This window comes from Lissotriton vulgaris, chromosome 3_1 (genome assembly GCF_964263255.1).
Source record: "Lissotriton vulgaris chromosome 3_1, aLisVul1.2, whole genome shotgun sequence".
In the NCBI taxonomy this organism is placed as follows: domain Eukaryota; kingdom Metazoa; phylum Chordata; class Amphibia; order Caudata; family Salamandridae; genus Lissotriton; species Lissotriton vulgaris.
In genome coordinates this window covers 1,913,393,825-1,913,411,829 of record NC_141689.1, presented here as the reverse complement: position 1 = coordinate 1,913,411,829, position 18,005 = coordinate 1,913,393,825, and the positions used below count along the sequence as shown (strand labels likewise).

General features: G+C 38.8%; 1 protein-coding gene across 1 annotated transcript in view; it reads left to right on the top strand.

Annotated features, from left to right (window-relative positions):
* The first annotated feature begins 3,385 nt into the window (after window positions 1–3,385).
* NPY5R (neuropeptide Y receptor Y5) overlaps window positions 3,386–18,005 on the top strand; it is a 230,510-nt gene continuing 215,890 nt past the window's right edge. The window contains exon 1 of the mRNA XM_086963316.1: window positions 3,386–3,440. The gene's annotated coding sequence lies outside the window, so the exon portion shown is untranslated. The remainder of the gene's footprint in view (window positions 3,441–18,005) is intronic.

Genomic DNA, 18,005 nt, shown 5'->3' with positions numbered 1-18,005 from the left:
GGCTGTTTATTAGGATGGTTAGATGGCTGGGAGACTTTTGGGGGCCAGGCAAACCTAAGCTCATTTAAATTTTCAAATCCCCATTCCTCTAAGGGGGGATGGGTTGGAACATGAGACACTGCAAAATTCCAAATCTTGGTGAGGTTATGTTCCTCAGTTGAGAGCTGACTGTTCAAAGGAGGTAGAAACCATGTATTTATGGTAGCAGATTGAGATGAACTCACAAAAGTAATCGAGTAAGTGTATTAGTGAACCGTGACACCAATGTTTTGAGGTCTCCCACCTCCCCCCTAAACTCTTTGATATGCTAGCTAAGTTGGACAATGTCTCCTGGGGGGATGAGTGATAAAGATTTGGACCCTCTATCTATCTCTGGGAGTAACAGAGCATGGGTCTGTTCAGCAAGAGGTGAATACTTATTGCTACAGGGGATATAGTGGGAAGAAAGCACGTTTATAGGCTGTACAGCAGGGGTATCGAAAACAGATGAAATGTTAGTGCTGCATTTACTATTAGATTGCCCTTTAAAGTTGCTTGAGATAGTTTGTTGTGTTTTGGTGTTAACTCTGCTTTGTCATGGGATTTCTGAGAGAACTTCTTTTTGGGAATAGTTCCTGAATATGCCTATTGCTTGGTGGCATGTTTATTTTTCATATAAGCCTGGGTTCTCTATAACTAGATAATTCTGCACTGATTAGAGATTTGACTTCCTCGGTTAGCTGGTGTATATCTTTGAGGGTATAGTCATCAGACGTTGAGCAACTTTTGGGATATTTAGCAATGCCTTGGGCTTGATCCGATGCCTTACCTTTACCCACGATACAGATAGAAAAAGGGTCCCTATTTTGGGCGGAATCCTGCTAACATATGACGTTCAATACGCCAATGCTGAATGCCCCCAAAACTATCAACACAGGACTAACAAACATCTAAAATAAAAATGGGAATGCCGCACACCCCAACACATGCTTGAATGTAGCCAAGCTAGCATAAAGAACAATTCTATGATTTATGGCCTGAGTGCCAGTGCAGTATATGTTCAAGTGTTTGACCCAAAAGGGTGGGTCCAGCCACTTCGGGCTCTAACGGCTGCGGATGGACCCGCCCTTGACCCAAGCTTAGCCCACACGTGGCCCATACTGCAGGATTGTAGGGAGGCTTTTGTGCTCATTGAAAGTCCCACCCACTTCTGGCAGCACCTCCTGGCGTGCTTCACAGTAGGGGATGGAGTACCCTTTGTCAGGTAGGGTCCCTTGAGGCTGTGAACTCCCTTGCTAAATTCCAAAATGTCCGGCGCTTCGGAATGGAGGGAGACTTTTGTGCTCATGGATGGCCCCAGCTCCCGTCTGGCAGCGCTCTCCAGCAGCACCACTTGGCACGTTTTGCGGTAACGGATGGAGTCCCCTTTGTCAGGTAGGGTCCCAGAAGTCTGTAAAACCCCTTGATAAGTTTCAAAATGTCCCTCAATCATAATATCAAAGCCTCTATTGCTCAAGATTCCTTTTGTGGGCCCATTTCTTTGAAAATCCTGTGACAATGGCATTCCTGGTAGAATTAGACATGGGACTGCCTTAAATCTTTCCCAGTTTACCAGGTATCCTGAAAGTTACATAATAGATATGGTGATTGGTGAGTTATAGTTGTTTCACAGTTTTGTAGCACAGTATACTTTGTTTCTTTATCGATTAAAAATTATTTGTAACTATAGTAATGTGGTAAATATGCATAAAAAGCTGTAGCTCTAACCAGGGTATCAAAAGGCTGTATGAAATATGATTTTTGGGGGGAATTTTGCTAGTACTGTAGTTCTGTCTTGGTAGTACTGCAGTACCTTGGAATAGTAAGAAAGCTTCTGATAGGCTGGAATATATATATTTTTTCGCCCTTAGAAAGCTGGATTGCATTTCTGCTCATTACTGTTCTGCTTTTGACTAGGGCTGGGTGTAGTTCGCTAAGTAGCGTTATGCAAAGCTACGCAAAGTGCACTTCGCGAGCTATGCATAGCATTATGCGAACTGCGTAGTAGCCTGTTCACACTGTGCAAGATGCCGTTTCCAATGATTGCACAGTGTGGACAAGCATCTGGCACTGTGTAATCATTGAAAACGGCATCTTGCACAGTACAAGCTCTAGTTTTCTGCCGCTCAAGTAGATTTTTACTCGAGCAGCAACTTTCTCAATGCGGACTGGTAGTTTCTCATCGTGAGCGGTCGCGAGCAACTCGCAAGGGGAACCCTGACCTTCCCGCATTGAGAATCTTGCCGGGAGGTTTATTTTCCACGCTAGCGATTGGCAACTTGATGTTGCTGATTGCGAACGAGGAAAAAGTCTCGCCCGGATGTCATTTTGCTTGCTCGCAGTCTCCAACTTGACGTTGATGACCGCGAGCAAGCAAAAAATGACTGCAGCACTACGCTATGCTGCGCGTGTTTGCACTGTGCTACGTGCAATTCGGTTAGTGCGGAGTAGCAGAAACTTTGCAAATTACGCGAGCGTAGCGTAATGCTTTGCCCAGGGTTACTTTTGACCTGATCAGAAGTGAAGCCTGCTTCTGGTTCTACTCTATTTAAGGTGATTTTGGAGAGATGGCTGAAGGAGAAGAACCTACCACTAATGCTCATGATATATTGGAGGTGGAAGAGGAGGCCATTGCTATCAAGGAACAGGAGTTTAGTCATGAAGGAATCTGAAGGAGTTGGTGGTATGCCAATTTTTTGCCATTCTAGCGAGGGAGAAGAAAGTGAATGCCCAACAGGTGACATGTTTATTATGGCGAGAAATAATATCCCATGGAACAAGATACCAATATTTCCTTGGGACCACAGGAATGCGTAAGCACCTACAAACCATGCATACCACCCGTTCGCACAGAAATGAGGGGAGATTTAGATTTGGCCCAACTCGAAGAGGAAACCTCTGCTAGACCAGAAGTTGTTCCAGCTACTGCACCTTTCATTTCCAACATGGCCACCGAAGTATTCCCACAGTGTTGTACTTCTGCCCCTTCCCATTCCATCACCTGGCTCTAGTTGCTGTCAGCCACCTTCACCAACAGCGCATCTATGTAGAGCCCTATGCAGGTACTGCAACATACTGTTTGGCTTAAAAACTGTTATTGTTGCAAGGAAGTGTGACTTTAAATATAAACCACGAGCTTGTCATAGCTTACTGTTGTCCTCACCAAATCTGTTGTTTTTTTCCCCTTGCAGCAGATTTTTATAGGCCTTATTGGGTGTGTTATGTTCTCATTTATAAGTTGGTCCAGTTGATATATAGTTTGTGAAAAAATAAAAACAAACAAAAGGCCAAAAAAAAGAATATGTATTGTACTTTTTAAAAAATCCATATAATAAAGAGATGGTTATTATCCCAAATTTTTTACTTACAGGTGCTGTTAGTAATCCATCGCAAAGAAGAGGAAAAGAGAAGGCAAGTTAACAGTAAGTTACATTATAATGGTACATGTAACAATTGAAGAGTGGTGTTACTTTCTAAATCAGACAAACAACAGGGGAACCCTTTTCCTCGTAGACTGAAGACAGAATATAAGGTTTATGTATCAAACCAGCTTAGTGTACAAATAAAAATGTGATATAGTATGTGAAAATGTTGACAAAGACAGAATCTTTTTTTTACATACAAATCATAAACATAAATGGTTATTGGATTGTGTGATAATTATTCAAAAGAGTCATCCCAAATTAGATTGAATTTATCTAAATATTTTATTTTTTGTTAAAAAACCATGGAATTAAAAAAATTCCACAATTATTTAAATTCAAACAAGGCATTCAAAATATTTCATAATTAAAGTGCTAGTGCAAATCCAATGATACTCTCAAATATCAAGGTTCATTAGCACCATCCACTCTACATAGATGTCATAATAATTATATAATAATTATATGAAATATTTCCTCACTCAAGGAATCTTCCCATATTAAAAACAAATAATAAAATGTAATAAACACTGTAAAATAACTATTAATGCAGCATTTCGGTGAAAGATCTACAATACGTCACCTTCTTCAGGACAAGTATTTGTACAATATTTAATCGTCACTTAAAATGGAGGGCGCATATCGATTAAACGGAATGTATCACCTGACACATAAATTAGCTTTTCACAGAATTAGCTCTTCCACTCTCACAGAAAGATCCTTAAGGATAGGATTTTGGCCTAGTGATGTAGAATATTGCACAGTAACTTAAGCATATTCTGATCAGCCCGGGGCGGTGAAAGCTCACCCACCTAGATAAATACTTATATATTAGAAAAGACCCATATAGTCTGTTCTTAAATCAGACTATTGTTTATGATGTAATCTTCTCAATTGATTGCATCTGGTTCAAACTGTGTGTTGAATTCTTAAAGCATGCGTCTGTATCGCGGCTCACAGTGTCTGGGTCTATTCTGTAGGATAAGTTTTTAAATCCCATGGTTTTTTAACAAAAATTAAATATTTGGGATGACTCTTTTGAATAATTATCACACAATCCAAAACCCATTTATGTTTGTTATTTTTATGTAAAAAAAGACGTGTTTGTCAATGTTTTCAAATACCTTATTACATTTTTTTTGTACTCTACGGTTCACCGGTTTGTTACATAAACCTTATATTCTGTCTTCAGTCTACGTGGAAAAGGGTTCCCCGTTGTTTGTCTGATAAATATCCCATCCGTTTTCTTGGCATTAGGGTAACTCCCTTGAGAGTGTTAAAGTTACTTTCTAAATTACAAATGTAATTTCTGCTAACCTAAAACAGTACATTACAATACGTTTCATGTACTTTAATTGACATACGTGGAAAATCAAAAGATTTATTTTGCTTTAGTGTTGTTCAAATGGTAGTAACACAGATTATACTAATATATGCCACCATTTATCACCCACCAAGGTCCAGATAAGCATTTTCTTTTTTTCACAATCAAACACTGGGGGAAAACCCCCAATCAAATGGATGATGAAAAAACGTGTGTTATTACTGTTTGTTCAACTATGAGTTACATTTTCATTTAAAAAGCAATTCCTACATCTGTAATTCTTACCTAAACCAGTAGAGTTCTTCACAAGTCATCAACAATGCTAGGCCACATAATTACATATCTACTGCAGATAGCATGTAGTCCATATTTCACTGATGCTGAAGTGTGTAGGAGTTCTTAAGGAGATAACAGTTCACTAAATTTCTAGGCAACCTCTGGTTCAAGGTTAACTTGCTGTCATCACATTCAGTCCATCTGGTATTCATTGAAAAACTAACAGTTTCTGTACAAATATCCACAATATCCCTTACACCACTTGTTAATTGGACCAACTTGCTGTTTAACTGAAGTAAGGAATACAAGTTACTTACAGTGTTACAAAGAAAAGTGTCTGTATTTTCCAGAAGTAAATCTTTCACTAAAGGTACATTTAAAATTAAATTAACTATCACATACTGGAGAAGTCAATACCATCTGTATTAGTAAACTGAAAGCCTATCATTTTAAGGTTGTGTTTGCTTTTACATGGTTGAACATTTTGAAGTGCCTAAAGTTGCAAAGCTTTCTTTCCTTTTCATATATATTTTAGGTTTACACACCACTGGATATTCACTAAGAGAAGTAGTATATATCCGTCTTAAACAATTACAAGCACATGCACAAGGAGTGTCTGCATTACATTTGTAGTTATCTACTTCTATGACATATAGATATGTTTAACACAATTAAACACCCTAAATTAACGACTGCTTCATCGTAGTTACTACATGTTGGTATCTCCCTACAACTGAGTCAGTCTCTCAGTCTCACTTTTGCATTCTCATGTCCTAGAGTCTGTGTACCTCTGCCCATGTATCGTTATAGGGCTTGTAATGTTTTCACATGGGATGAAGCAACATCTGCCATACATGTTTAAAAAGTGTTTAGCCTATGTTAATTAATGCATAATGCAATCTTATACCCTGAGAAACTAGTGCATTGTAATAGCATAGGATAAACAGAATGGGAATTGTTTTCCACAAATATATAAGTATGTCATTAGTAAAAACCTTTGCTTTGCTCTTTCAGTGTGTTTTGGGTCTTTAATATTGTCAAAATTGACAATAGCTAACTCAATCTCTTACTTTTGTATTGTAGAAACTTTAATATATATCCCATAGTTCAATTTACAAGTCCTTGTTCTACATCCCAATTGCTTCATAAAATGACTCCGCTATTTATGCTATTAAAGATGTCTTTTTCTAATCTGGTTGTTCATGATAAAGATTTCTGTATGTTCAAAATGTTGTAATTTAAGGTTTTTAGTTATAGGAATAATTGCTCTATAAGTCTCAAAAGAATCTATCCAAAGTAAATGTGAAATGTTTTTGTTTTCCATTGATAACATTTCTATATTTAAATCAATGTGTTCTCTTAGGGTTGGTATCAAACAATGTGTAGTTCTTTCAAAAGAAGGTAATGCATAAATTCTCCTGTATTTTTCAAATGTTGGAACAAAGTAGATATACTTCTAGTCAAAAGGATTTTTTGGGGAACTTTCTGTAACAATTCCTAGCCTAATTTATTTTCCCATATTCTTCATCAATTGCTTGTCTCATATTTTGTGTAAGTTCACTGTATGAAAAATGCATCCAAATATTATCATTACCCATACTTCTAAAGGAGTTACGCATCTCTTTAGCGGTCACAGTTTGAAAACTTGGGTCCCCTTTAACTGGAGTAAGTTGAAGAAGATCATCAAAAACAATGACATGTTTACAAGCAAATAGATTATCATGTGATGTTGTTTCTGTCAAACTCAAATGAACAAAAGCCATCTTTAAGTTGGAAACAATATTAACCTTGTCTATAATCAAAATGTGTAATTTTTTGAAAACCCAACAAAGTTATTGTGAGGTACTTCAGTTTAATATTATTTTCCACTGATAGTAGTAGTAGAAGGTGTAATATTATTCCTTTAATAACATGAGCCGCTAATTCAGTTGGAGCAGTAACTACACAAGATACATTTGAATTGGTTACCCTTTGAAGTTAAGCAGTTAAAACTTTTACAACAAAGCTTTTCCCAGTACCAGCCTGACCTGATATATTTTTTAATATAGGCAGAAAAGCTGAACATATACTTAATTCATGTTACATTTTAAGTCCATGATCAACACTGGTTTTAATTTCCTGAAATATTTTACATTGGTCACTATTTAACTGTGATAAGAGGAAGTCAAACTTTGCTCTGTCTTTATGCTTCTCACTCATAGCAAGTTTAACCTCACATAGAGCAATAGTTCCTTCATTATCGATAATTGGTTCGCCAAGTGGTTTTGCAGATTCTATATTGGAAACATTACTGGTACCTACGGTCCTGAATTGATTTTTCTTTCCATGTAAAATATCTGGTCCAGCATGTCAACATAAATCTTAAACTCTGGTGTTATAATATTGGGTGTGCAGTCATAGAAAGATTCCTCACATGATAGAAATGTTCCAATCAATTCTTCCTCTTTTTGCCATGGTTCAAAAGGCTGTAACAGTGCAAAGAAATATATTTCTTTGCTTACAGGAGTATCATATTTAAGTTTGTGGTGATTCATTTGTGTAGGTTTAGAGTGACGTATTAGGCAGCCATCTGTTCTATTTACATGAAGTTTTCCGGTATTAACATCCTCAACAACATTATTTCTGTAGGTAAAAAATCAAGGTACTTCATATAAGGAATACATGTTTGAATAAAGAGCCTCTGATAGGTTAGTATCTGTTAATTTGTTTTGACAAGGGTTCTTATTTTCAGTATCAAAGTTAGCAAGACATTCAAATTCTGGTGGAATTTTTTTAACTCTTCTTCTTGAAGACCTTATCCTAAGCTAGACAGTTTAGAAAGAAGGGGACCCCTATATACTAATAATGCCCTTGCTATACATAGGGAAACGTTTTTTAAGCTAGACTATACAATAGCCTGAGATTTAGAATACTAATTTGCAGAGCGCGAGCAGTCACAGGCCTTATAACTGCTAACCTCTTTGAGATAGAATTTGAAGGCTAGATAGATACAGGCTTTGAGTTAAAAATCGCTCAGCAGATATTTCTTCCCATACTCACTTCATATCATTTTACTCACCTTTACTCATATATAAAGTCACATACTGGGAAATAGCAGTTGGATCATCAGCAACACATTGATATCAATATTAACATTCCACATATGCAGTATTTAAGGGTTGTAATCATTTATCTGCTGTGATGCATCCATGTGTATCCTGTTGAAGGGACCACCTGATCTCCCCACATAGCGCAGTGTCACTGGTGTCTTTTCCCCTACATTCATCTGTAGATATGTTACAAATGGTTGACACACTTCCTCAGCAAACAATCTAAATCTGGGATTAAATCAATTATTTCTGAAGAGCCTCCCCATTGCATCTTTCCCCAAGTGTGTGGCATCATGGAAATATCATATCATAGGAAATAGTAAACTATCTGGAAATACTGCTCTATCATCTGCTGGTATTCAGATTTGATATCCATTTTTCGTACATCCTGCTCTGATGCAGCCCTGTTGTTGTTGCTTCTGTAACATTTCACTGTAAATTTTTCCTAGGTATCAGTTACTGACAACAATATTGATAAAGTAGTTTCGTCTTATGACTCACCTGTATAAGCCCCATTAAATGTGCAGGCCTCAAGTTAACAATATCATGCAACTTCATCAGCATATTTGTTTCCCACTGTGACATTACCATTGCCACTCCTGTGTGCTGCATTTTTAACCACTGCTACTTCTTCATTTAAGCAAATTTCTTACATGTACCCTGTTTGTAATTGGGGTGCTTGAAGAGGTCATGAAACCTCTTTGGGACCATAACTGTCCAGAATCATGGACCATAGCAAAGCCATACAGAGTGTCTGTAAATATAGTCACTCTCAATTTGGCTGTTAGACTGCAGGCTCTTTGTAAGGGCACTCCGTTCTGCAACTTGAGCAGTGCTAAACTTTTGAAGTCATGAAGCTTATACATTTTTTTGAATTGTTTAAACAGTGCAATCTGCACTCTACTCAGGGTACCTTCATTGATTCTCAAACAAGAGACATCAGCAAAAATTACAAAATCAGGCTCAATTGAGGGTTCATATTTTATGTCAGGCCTTGGCTTGTTGCATAAGTCCGTGACATCTACAATTATGTTCAACATCCTTGAAATCCTCATTTATTTTATAGGCGTTAAGGATTGAAAATCGCTTCAACATCACATTCTCTTTGAATAGCCACTGTCGTTCATGCTTAGTAAGTCTGGTATTTGCATGTATTGGGTTTTCAATCTGGTAAACAACTTTTCTAATGTAGAAGTGAGTGACCATAACAGTTAAAGGGTGTCCCATCACCATGCTCTCAAATCTCCCTAGACTGACCCCCACTGCTGCAACCACTTTAAGGCTGCTGGTTGAAAGATAAGTCACAGGTATTTGTGAATCTCCATGCATCTGAGTAAGCACTGAGAGAGTGAAGCCTTCCCATTCATTGCATAACAATGTAAACGTCTTACTGTAATCAGGCATTCCTAGAGTCAGGGTATCTCAGCTCTAGGAAAGCTCTTAGACACTCATTGTCCCATGGAAACAGATCAGGCTTATCTTTGCATGTCACTGCTCCATCAGGATTCAAGCAAGCCGGGCCGAAGACGGCTGAAATGCCAGAAACCGGTCCCCGGTAGCTTGTTTCCTTTCTGGTGAAGAATTGGCTTGGTAGTTTAGTCTGCCCTGTTCCCATGATGCACTGGGCCAGGGACAGACTGATTTGCATATAGCCAGGTTCTGAGCTGGGATGGGGCAGTGAGATAAATAACGGTGATGGATCAGGCCCTGATCTTTGGACTGGGTAAGAGTGGTCTGCTCAATTCAGACACTCTGTTCATCACCACCCCCTTTTCTGAATCTATCTTTGCATGTCAGCCTTAGTAAAGACTAACAGCCAGATTCATCATTGAAAATTGTGCTCGCAAAGGGCCATATTCTGAGATTTTGGCCCTTTGCAAGTGCAATTTTTGCATTTGGGATTCATCATCCCAAATGCAAAAATCGCTAATAGCAAAATCGCTAAATTGCGAGGAATTGCATTTAAGGAATCTCTATTTGAGATTCCTTAAATCCAATTCATTAACCATTTTTTATTTGCGAATTCACAATTTTTGGCCGCTATTTACCGCAAAGTCTGACTTCGTGGTAAATATCGAAAACTTAGAAAAATGCACTTTAGTGCATTTTTCTAAGTTGTATGTTACACACACACATGACCTTTGGCCATGTGTGTGCGCAACATCAGTCTACATTTTCATTTCAGGTGTGCTACAGGGTGTCCTTTGGACACCCCTGGCACCCTTGAAATCGCATCCTTATTTGCGGTTAGCAAATTGCTGATCACAAATAAGGAATAACTCCCCATTCATTCCTATGGGCCTTTAGGCCCATAGGAATGAATGGGGAGTTATTCCTTATTTGCGATCAGCAATTTGCTAACCGCAAATAAGGAAGCTGTAGGAATCGGAATTTATTTTGCGATTCCTACATGAATCCTGTTTTGCAAGTTCTTAATAGCGATTCCTTAATAATCGCTATTAAGGACTCGCAAAACGGGACAATGATGAATCTGGCTGTTAGCTACTAGGGAAACATTTGGTATCCATTACCTACAGTAGCAAGCCATTACCAGGAACATTCTGTCTTCACTCTGTGGCCTGGGTATGCATATTTGTAAAATGGCTTCCACTCTCTCTCATGATACTTTTCTTACTCCTTTCCCAATGATATGTCCCAAGTACTGATCATCTCTTTGACAATATTGGAGTATATTTGGGGACACATTATGTCCATTTTCTGCCAAGTGATTCAAAAGGGCAATAGCATCCTGTCTGCAAGCTTCTCATGTGTCTGATGCCATAAGTAGGTCATCAATTTACTGCATGAGAACTGATCTGTAAGGCATATGCAGGTACAATAGATTATTATTCAAGATCGGCTTGAAACTGGATGGGCTCTCTGTATACCCTGTGGAACTTGGCACCATGCCAAAAGTCTCTCTTTGAACACAAAGGAGAGCAGGCACTGGCTGTCCTCATGTAATGGAACAGATCCACTACTGTGAACCATTGGTTCACTGATAACACATCGACACCCAAAATATCCCCATACCACAATATTGAGTCATAAATATAGATGTAAAAAATATCGACATTCTATATTTATAAAGGTAAGTTCAAATATTTTGAAACAATAATATCAATTACATAAATATAGATGTAAAAAATATTATTTTTTCTGTATAAAAATAAAAGAAAATAATAAATATTAAATATTAAATAATAAACGTAATTAAAAAATAAGTAGATATAATAAACATTTAAAAACAAATAATAAATGAACTTAACCTAAAAAAATTAAGCACACATATATAGTATTTATTATATATAGTTACTGTAAAACAATCAATAAACTATTATTTTAAATTTTATTATAAGTTTAAAAATATGTACAAATGTAACAAATAATATATATATAATAGCCCCATGCTTCCAACCTTCTACCATCTTCCCAAGCTCCACAAGAGTGTCATATCACCACCTGGACACCCTAGTGTTGCGTCTATCTATCAGTTATCTATGGACTAACTAAGAATATGTCCAAGTTCGTGGACTCTGTCCTTTTCCCCCTTGTCACAGGCCTGGATTCTTATATCCAAGATACGAAAGACTTTTTGAACAATATCGAAGGTATGAGCTGGGAATCCGACTATTTACTTATGGTGATGGATATCACCAGTCTCTATACTAACATTGACCACCAGCAAGGCCTGAATGCTGTCAGACATTTTTTGGAAAAGTGCCAGTTACGCTTCACACAGCACAATCTTATGATTCTCGAATTTGTACAGTTTTGCTTAAATAACAACATATTTTTATTTGGTGAGCAATTGTACAGGCAAATCTCTGGCACAGCGATGGGCACCTGCTTTGCCCCCAGATATGCGAACTTGTTCGTTGGCTGGTGGGAGGAGCAGCTGCCCAGGAGCTGGAAGAGGGGGCAAGACAATGGCAGGGTGGTACATTGGTACCGGTACATAGACAATCTCTTTATCGTGTGGCAGTATACCACTGCCAGCGCAGAAATGTACATTGAAGATCTGAATAAAAACTGCTACAATCTGCACCTCTCGGGAACAGTTAGCCGAGTGGCAGTCAACTACTTGGACCTGAGGGTGTATATTGATGAGGGCCGAGTACATACTTCCCTGTATAGGAAAGAAACGGCAGGGAATTCCATTCTATTTGCCAAAAGCAGACATCCACCTAAGCTTATCAAAGGCATCACCTATGGGGAACTCCTCAGACTTCGTAGAAACAGCACACAAGAACATGAGTTTGAGAAGGCGGCCCACGAATGTCTGGAACGTTTCAGACTAAGGGGTTACGACGATTCCCTATTACAGAGTACATTAAAGAGAGTCAGGAAAATCCCTAGGATTGAATTGCTAAAAAAGAAAAAGAAACAAACAGAAGTTGATCGGAAGACTAAGACTATTGATACAGAGGTTAATAAATTTAGGATGATAACGCCTTACTCCTCTGGAGCTAATCACCTCAAGGCCATGATGAGAAAGAACTGGCATATCTTGCGCACAGACAGTATACTGAAGGAGGATCTGCCTCTTTATCCTCTAGTTACCTTCAGCAAGTGAAGGTCGTTGGGGGATATGTTGACACACAGCCACTTCAGCAAACCCACCAACAAACCAAACACACTGAAGGACATGAGTGGGTTCCACCCTTGTGGCCGCTGCAAAGCGTGTGCCACAAGCAAAAGAGTTCTCAGATATGAAAATCAGATGACTGGTAGATCTATGGCTATAAAGAAATTCTTGACATGTAGTACTGTCTATGCGGTCTGTTGCCTGGTATGCCCGTGTGGCCTTCGCTACATCGGGAGTACCATTAACCAACTGAAATTGAGGGTGCTCGAGCATCTCAGAGCAATTGATAAAGTTGACCCTTCCTACCCAGTAGCGCGCCATTTTTCTGAGTTTCATAATAAGGATTGTACCAAATTAACATTCTTTGGGCTGGACCACGTACCTAACAACATCAGGGGTGGAGATAGATTAAGATGACTCAGAAGACTAGAATCGAGATATATCATCGATTTAGCGACTAAACACCCGGGGGGCCTTAACAGCGGGGAGGAGATGGCCATTCACCTAGGTAAATGACTTGCCTAAAATAGTTATGAGCCTCCTGTCGACATACTGCTTTGTGGACATTGTTAGATGAGATAAGATATAAAGTCTTGAGTATGGCCTCAGAATAGAAGTGTTCGAGATTCACGATTCTAGGAAATGAACATAGCAAAAGTATACTGAAGTAAGAAAAGACTTTTGTGGATTTTTCACCATAAAACTTGCACAGCCTATTCACTAATCTGTATATATATGTACATACTTTCTGAAACTTTGAAGGAATATGAAGAAAGGACAGCTTCTGTATGCAATTTTTATGTATATATATTTTCCTGTAATATTTTTCAGGTGCAATGTATATATGTGTGTATATATGTATATATGGTTAAGAATGCACTTTCTCTTTGATTTTCATTCCGATATAAACCATATCCTTATTCTAGCAGACCAATAATGTAAGGACGTATGCCGATCCACGGCTAGATACCGATACATTGTATAATTTGTATAATTATTATCTTTGGCATTTACCTCTTGTTTCCCTAACCGATACACAGTTTGATTACTCTGGAAGGATAATTGTTGTGTTTAAGTGCACTTATTATCCATTACAAGATGGCGCCCGTGTTTGACCTAGGGTTTGTCCTTCGCCTATGTCTGCTATCAATAGGAAGGTTTAAAATGATATCATGTGCTCAGTGTCATTGACACTGACGAAGTCTGATGCCGAAACGCATTTGTTGTTGACTCTGTAAATAAACTAAGACCGCTGCAAAATCTACCACCCCCGGAGTGCTGTTGTTCCTTTGGAGTAAGGGGACCTTTGAGCGTATATATATATATATATATATATATATATATATATATATATATATATATATATATATGTGACAATCCCTGCTCCCTCTCGCCCGGAGCCCTGTACTGGATACCGCTGCGCAGGAAGAAAAGAGGAGACCTCAGGTGCAGGTGAGCTATAGATTTTATTTCCTCGAGGAAGCGGCACACCACAGCATATATATATACCAATAACATAAAATGTATGTAAAAAAACACTCTAGTATTCATTTCTTAGATCGAATATGGGGTTTCCCATATTTTGTGGGACCATCAAGGCTTGTGGCGCTTGCATCATTGGACCTGATTTTTCATTAGCATTTGCATCTGCTTAACTACCCATTCTGCACTTGATTTCTTCCTTGCATTTGTACATTTCATATTATGTAGATTAAGGGGCATATTACGAGTGGTCCACCGACTGGCAGACTCAAGGATGCGCCACAGCTGTGGTGGTCTCCTGACTGCCTTATTACAATCAGAGCAGTTGAACTGCCATCGCCCCTCCGTAGCTACCAGGGAATAACCATTCCGTGGTGGTGTTATGGTGGTCAAAAGGCCATAATATGCTTGGCAGGACCGGCCTAGTCCCGCCAAGCATATTACAAGTTTTCTCTCCCCCACGGTTTTCATGGTGGTTCCTCCTCCATGAAAAGCGTGGGTGAGGAAATGAAGAGCCAATTTTCAGGACACCACTGTGGGAATATAAAAAAAAAAAGCCCACCATACACGAGAACAACTTGTAATCTGGTGGGCAACCTGACCACGGGTTTGGCAGTGCGGGGCGGACCCGGTGCAGAACCCCCAAACTTGTAATCAGGCCCTAAAACTTCACTTCCTCTTCAAATGCTCAATTTTATTACAAAGGTGACAAGGAGTCATTTTCTTCAGCGTTGCAATATCTAAACTTCAATTCGGATCAACTGGAACACCTCTACCTCTATCAGTGAAAGAAAACTGCCTTGAGTGCCTTGTACTCCAACTTGTAAACCAACCCCTTGAATACCACCATAATTTCCTACTAATGACTGATTCTAAAAGGATTTCTGAGCAAGCTTTGTCTGAGCTATCTTGAGCTTCTCCTTATGTTTTCTATTTCCTCTCTTGTTTATCACTGCAAAACTTTGCATATCTCAGAATTTCATCCAACGATTTTGTTTGCTAACAAATCACACTCTGTTGTAAGTAGGTACTGATCTCCTGTCTTAACCCAATATCAAACTGAGACATGAAAAATCCCATATGACTAGGTTTAGGATATTCTGTTCCACTGTGCTGTTGAAACACCTGAAGGCACCACTCATAGTAAACATGCACTGACTCTTTTGGCTCTTCTGAAGGTCTTTTAATATTTAGCCAATATTTAGCCAATCAATATTCTCCAGAGGAATCTTCCCTTTCAGAAATGTGATCACTGCTTTATATTTTTCCATAACCTCAGGAGATGGTGCATTAGTGCAGGCATCTCTTGTTGGCTTTGCATGTGGCCTTTATACAGCAATTTTTCATGCAGCCCACAAATCATTTAGCACTACAATGGCAAAGAATGTAATGTATTCAAATCAATATGCAGCACTTTTGAATTGTTTACAAATATGTCCTCTTGTGTATACCACTGCATGGGTCTGTTTCTGAGCTTTGGAATTTTTTTTATGAATGCTGAAAACTCTCCTATGCTGCTAGGAAAATGAACTTGTGCTCCTCCCTTTCTTTTAAAGGATAAGCAAAACCTTCTCTTTCATCCAAAGGACTTGTCTGTGATTTATTGTTGGCTTATTCTGCCCCTGCTTCCGTCTTTTTTTATTTGTTTTCCAGTTTCTCAAAACCATCCCATTTACGAATGCAATTCACTAATTCAGTTATGTGTAATCGCATTACTGAAGAACGCATTGTCTCAATGTGGAGAAGTGTGGCTCACTGGTTAGAGCAGGCAGACCCTGAAGCAGAGGTCAGACCCGGGACCAGGGTTCGATTCCCGACGCGGCAGGGTGTCGAGCTCAAATGTCCACGGACTCGATAATTCTCGCTTCGGTGCCTGACCTAATCATGGGTTCACACTCTGCAACTCTGGGCATTAAGCTTGCTTAATCTCCACAACGGCCCCCCGCGGCGGGATGCCTGGCTTTCACCTTGGGGATGCCCTGTAGGGGCTATCTCACAGGGAAAAACCAGGACGGGTTCCCAAGGCAAGCGCGGAGATACCCCTTCGGGGGTCGATTCTGGCGCTATATAAGAAATGTAATAAATAAATAAATAAATAAATGGACTCATCTTCTAGTTGTTATCTGAAACTTTTTCTAAAAAAAAAACACTTTTCAATATATCCACATCATGTTTTCTGGCCAAATCTGTCAATTTATCGTGTGTGACTGCTGCACATCTGGTAATTTCTTTACACAAATGTAACAGTTGTTTCTATTGGTATGGGTTCAATTTGTCGAGTTCTAAACCACACATTTTTTCTTCTAATACAATATTAATCTCAGGGCATTTAGTGTTCTCTATTTCTCTGTTTGTTGTGTAATAATAATCTGTCTTTCTTACTTTTTATACCCTGCATTCTCTTCAAACCATGGGGGAAAAATACAATCTTCAAACACATTGATCTCATACCGCATTATTGGTGTTCTAAGGTCAATCTTGCTCCCTTCTCTTAATGACCGAACCTCTTGTGGTTGTGTCCAAGTAACAACTTGTGAATTCTGTGATGTCAGGAAACACCATGTCACAGGTGGTCCTAAAAGAGCTTCTTGAGCTGCAGTATCTGGAACTAAATTAATGGGAGTAGTAGGTATGCAAATCTCTAATGGGTGTGTTGGTACAACCCAAGTCATGGGTGCTGGTACAGTTACAATTTAAGCAGTAAGCCCTGGAGGCATCACTCTAGGAGTAGTCTCAATTTGTGTAAGCACAATATTTGCTGTAAGAGTGAGCTGGCTCATTTGAAATGGTCTTTTTTAATTGGAACCATATTCGGGTCAACAGGAGGTGTAGCCATTGTTGAAGTTCCCTCAGCATTGGTTTCAGGGGACAGATATGGTGGTGGATGCAATGCCAACAATACATCCAAAATATAATCCCTTGAATCACTCTTGGTATCTGATTTCTTTGCGACTTCCTCATCATCTTTTTCGTGTATCTTATCCTTTTTTTCGGTTCTCATATTTGTCAGAAATAATGACTGGATACAGCCTAGTTCCTGTTTCTATTGATTTCCTCCATCACTGCTGTTGATCATCCCATTGAGCATCTGCATAAATACACACTACTTTTCCAATCTTTTATTCTGGTATTTTTCTCTCTCTTTAGCATGTGTTGTTTTTGCCCAAATATACAATACTTCATTCTGTGTAGGTCTAGGGCGTGGATTCATTTTGTATTGCTTGTCCCTGAATCTCTCAAAAACTCTCAGTTCAAATGTACCATATTTTGGAAAACTCAAATGACCTTCCTTCTCAATGATCTTGCACCATTGATGAAGCCATAAACATGTGTGTAATCCTATATTTGTAGTTCTATAATGTGCAGGAGTAACTTCAGGAGGTGCCTCTTCACCTTGCCTACTAGAATTGTCACATCATCTTTCACAGGATGCGTAATACTTTTAAAACATTTCATGATTTTAGATTATTCAGTACAATAGCAAACAAATAGGTAAAAAAAATGTTTCATTTCTTTTCCGTAGACATCAGATTTCCTTTCTCCAATCCTAATAAAGCTTTAACAATTGAAGAGTCATAAATCAATCTCAGTGTGGTACTTACACAACAATTGACCTATCACAGCGATGCACTCTGTCATAGCGATGCACTCTGTTTCATTATTAACCAATAGCAGCGCGACTGTAGACCCTGAAGCAGACATACAAAAGTCCAAATAGATATTCACAGAATTGCTGTGCGAATGCAAAAGGGAGGGCGAGCTATCCCTAATGAAGCATGTGTCACATATAAAATTGTGTCATGATT